At 40.3% G+C, this 4473-nt stretch overlaps 1 pseudogene; it reads right to left on the bottom strand.

Moving 5' to 3' along the window:
* Positions 1-210: 210 nt before the first annotated feature.
* Positions 211-4473, bottom strand: part of LOC103199131 — an 11407-nt pseudogene continuing 7144 nt past the window's right edge.

Below are 4473 nucleotides of genomic sequence, written 5' to 3'. Positions count from 1 at the left end.
ACTGCTAAACAAAAGGTCAACAGTTTGAACTCACCAGCCACTTCATGGGAGAAAGATGAGGCAGTCTGATTCTGTGAAGATTTACAGCTTTGGAAACACAATGGGACAGTTCTACTCTGTTCTATAGGGTTGCTGTGAGTCAGAATTGACTCCATGGCAGTGGGTTTATATTTTGGTATATAAGCCTCAATCTTATCAAATGTGGTTTTTTTAAAGTTCACATGTACATTGAAGGTCAGCACATCTCTTTATATCAGCATTGTCAAACAAATGGAGAGAAGAGATTAAAAGCAGCGAGGTCATGCTCTGAAACTCACCTCTGCAGATAGACACATCCACAAAAGTAACCACAGTTAAAGTAAGAACCATCCTTTCATTTCCTGCATTTGGCCACTGGAAACGAAGATGAAATGAGGTTAGCAAGCATGTTCACGATTTTTGCCTGAGGGTTCACCAAGGCTTAGTCCACTTCACTTTTCAAACAAAACCACCAGAACTGGCATGAATCCTTCATGTTGGATGTGGGTAAGGAAGTGGGCAAGCTCCAGTCAAGCACATCCTGGGCTCAGGAACTTCCAAAAGAAGCCACATAATCTGGGAAGCCCTGGACCATGAGCAGACTCTTCACCTACTCCGTGGTGAGCTGAAATGGTATAGTGTTAGTCAGTCATAATTTATAGCTAGATTGCATATTGTAACCAAATAATACTGATGTCTGAATCTGCTCTATTGCTCAATAGTCTTGCTTAGGTGTATGAAGAATAGTAAATTGTCTATATCTATTTGTCATCTGAATAATCCCAGACCACTTTCGGAAGCTGAAATCCAGCTGCTAATGGGAGCTCCATAAAATAACCAGGGTTTCCACTGACAGAAATCAGCTTTGTGTTTTAGCAGATAAAATGCATTTCAAACTTTTGCTGAATTGGAGCAACTCCACTGCTGACTACCCTCAAAAGGAGAGAGAACCCAGCTTTTATTATTTTGCCTGTATCTGTATATGTGAATCTGTACCTGACCTCAAGAACAATATAGTGCAGACATTAAAATTCCCAGCATTGACAAAAACAAAACATAACAAACCACCACTACCTTTGAGATGACTCCAACTCATGGCGACCCTTTAGGACAGAATGAACTGGGTCATAGGGTTTCCAAGGCTGTAAATCTTTATAGAAGCAGACTGCCTCATCTTTCTTCAGTGGAGCAGCTGATAGGTTCAAACCACCAACCTTCTGATTGGCAGCCAAATGCTTTAACCTCTGTGCCACCAGAGCTCCTTAGCATTGACAAAAAGCAGGCTGCAAACAAACATATGTACCTTCCAGCTGCATTAACATTTGACTTAGAGATTGAACAACAATGGGTTGAGTAGGGACAGGGACCTTTGCTCTTGAATTTTCCTTGTTGTTAGGTGCTGTTGAGTCAGCTCCAATTCATAGTGACCCAGAAACAGTGTCTGGATCTGTGCCATCCTCACAATCTTTGCTATGATTGAGCCTGTATTGCTGTACACTGTGTGAATGCTTATCATTGAGGTTCTTCCTCTTTTTAGCTGTTCCTCTACAAAGTATGATATCCTTCTCCAGGCACTGATCCCCCCTGATAACAAGAATAAAGCATGAGAGATGAAGTCTGGCCATTCTTGCATCTAAGGAGTATTCTGGCTGTACATTTTTTGAGACAGGTTTGTTTGTTGTTCTGGTTTTCCATGGTATATTCAATATTCTGGGAGCTCTGGTAGCATAGTGCCTAAAGCATTTGTCTACTAACCAGAAGGCTGAAGCTTCAAACCCACCAGCCACTCCTCAGGAGGAAGGTTGGACAATCTACTTCCATAGTGATATTGCCTCAGAAACCCAAGGAGGGGTCACTATGAGTCAGATCAGATTCGAAAGCAAAATTAAATACCATTTAATATTCTTCACCAACACCACAATTCAAATGCATCCATTTTTCTTGGGTCTTCCTAATTCGTTATCTAAAATTCACATGCATATAAGGCTATTGAAAAGATGACGGTTTGGGTCAGACACATCTTAGTATTAAAAGTGACATCTTTGCTCTTTAACACTTTGAAGAGGTCTTTTGCAGCAGATTTGCCCAGTGCGATATGTTGTCTGATTTCCATGGGTGTAATTGTGGATCCAAGTAAAATGAAAACCGTGACAATTTCTATCTTTTCTCCATTTATCATGATGTTGCTTATTGGTCTAGTCGTAAAGATTTTTGTTTTATATTGAGGAGTAATCCCTACTGAAGGCTGTAGTCTTTGATCTTCGTCAGTAAGTGCTTCAAGTCATCACTTTCAGCAAGCAAGGTTGTGTCATCTGAGTATCGTAGGTTGTTAATGAGTCTTCCTCCAATCCTGATGCCACATTTGTCTTCATATACTCCAGTTTCTTGGATTATTTGCTCACACACAGACTGAGGTAAAATGATACTACCTGATTTTAAACCATTTAGTATCACCTTATTCTGTTTGAACGACTGTCCCTTGGTCTATGCACAGGTTCTTCCTAAGCACAGTTAAGTGTTCTGGAAATCCCATTCTTCACAATGTTATCCATAATTTATATGATCCACACAGTCGAATGCCTTTGCACAGTCAATAAAACACAAGTAAATATCATTCTGGTATTTTTTACTTTCAGCCAAGATCTACCTGACTTCAGCAATGACATCCTTCACTCTACACCCTCTTCTGGATGCAGCTTGAATTTCTGGTAGTTTGTTGTAAACATATGGCTGCAACTGTTTTTTTACTATCTGTAGCACAATTTTACTTGGATGTGATGTTAATGATATGGTTCAGTACTTTCCACATTCTGTGGAAAGATTCGAAATGGCTGTGCCCTTGGTTTACAAGCGCCCAATATTTACAAGCGGTGGCCATTTTGGATATGCCATTTCTTTTGAGTGGGCATAAATATGGATCTCTTCCGTTCCTTGGCCAGGTAGCTGTCTCCTAGATTTCTTGGCTTAAACAAGTGAGTGCCTCCAGTGTTGCATCCTTTTGTTGAAACATCTCAATGGTTATTCCATCAATTCCTGAAGCCCTGTTTTTCATCAATTCCTTCAGTGCAGCTTAGACTTCTTCCTTCAATACCATTGGTTCTTGATCATATGCTACCTCTTCAAATGGTTGAACATTGACCAATTCTTTTGGGTACAGTGACTCTATGTATTCCTTCCACTTTCTTTTGATTCTTCCTGGGTCATACAGTATTTTACCCATAGAATCTTTCAATATTGCAACTTGAGACTTGAATTTTTTTTCAGTTGTTTCAGCTTAAGAAATGTCAAGCTTGTTCTTTCCTTTGGATTTTCTAACTCCATGTCTTTGCACATTTCATTACAATATTTTTCTTTGCTTTCAGAAGCCACCCTTTGAAACTCTGTTTATATCTTTCACTTCATCATTTCTTCCATTAGCTTTAGCTACTATCTGTTCAAGAGCAAGTTTCAGATGGAGACTTCTGGTAAGAGGAGGGAATAGGCAGACAAGCGAGACAGACCCTCTTCAACAAAGAAAAGAAAAACCAATTGACAGAGACACAGAAGATAATCCTGGAGCCCTGAGCTTTGAAAGAACTATACAGAAATGGATTAGGCACCAACTAGTGGGAAAATCTGAAAGAAAACAGTGAGTACAGAGACAGTTGGAGTTGCAGACTGTCAGCTACTCTAATGAGACCAATAGCCTGAATATTTCCAAGTGGTATTGGGTCCTGGGAATTGACTAAAAATCAACCCTGGTCACCAAGGGCTGCAAGGACGACTGCGCTGGTGGTCTATGACTAAGAAGGGAAATAGCAAGGAGGGAGACAACCTGAGCTGTGGAGTTTCTGCTGTCCAGAGGGTGCAGCCATTTTGATTGTGTACATGTGGCAGCCATTTTGGATACTTAAAGTGACCGAAGGCGCAGCCATTTTGAATGTTACAAGCGGCAGCCATTTTGGATATTTAAAGTGACCAAAGGTGTAGCCATTTTGAATCTTTACAAGTGAAAACCATTTGGCTTTTAAAGGGATAGCATTCTCAATCAGATTCCAGGGACCTAAGAATAGGCTCCATTTGCCAAGGTCGGAAGGGACATACAAGAGGCTGGCAACTGGAAAGGAGACATGTGGTGTGTACATAAGTGTCATCAACTAGTGCATAGAGGAGCACATCACAGTACCCTGCTTGCATAAATAACATACAAACAAAACAAGAAAACAAAAATTGTGGGCAAGTCACTCCAACATAAAATCATCAATTAAATATAAACAGAAAAACATCACAATGCCTCAGAGACAACAGAACATCACAGTTCACACAAAGAGGCAAGATAAAGGAGGAGAAACAAGGGACCAGGATACACACCCAAAACACATCCCTGAGGAAGATGCAGCATTGGAACTCCCTGATAAGGAATTCAAAAGAATTATGTTAGGTATCTTCAAAGGATTGAGAGACAGATCAAGGAAA

Source organism: Orycteropus afer, unplaced genomic scaffold (assembly GCF_000298275.1).
Source record: "Orycteropus afer afer isolate SDZICR_OR568_19922 unplaced genomic scaffold, OryAfe1.0 scaffold00104, whole genome shotgun sequence".
In the NCBI taxonomy this organism is placed as follows: Eukaryota; Metazoa; Chordata; class Mammalia; order Tubulidentata; family Orycteropodidae; genus Orycteropus; species Orycteropus afer.
This window is presented reverse-complemented; position numbering and strand designations above follow the sequence as displayed.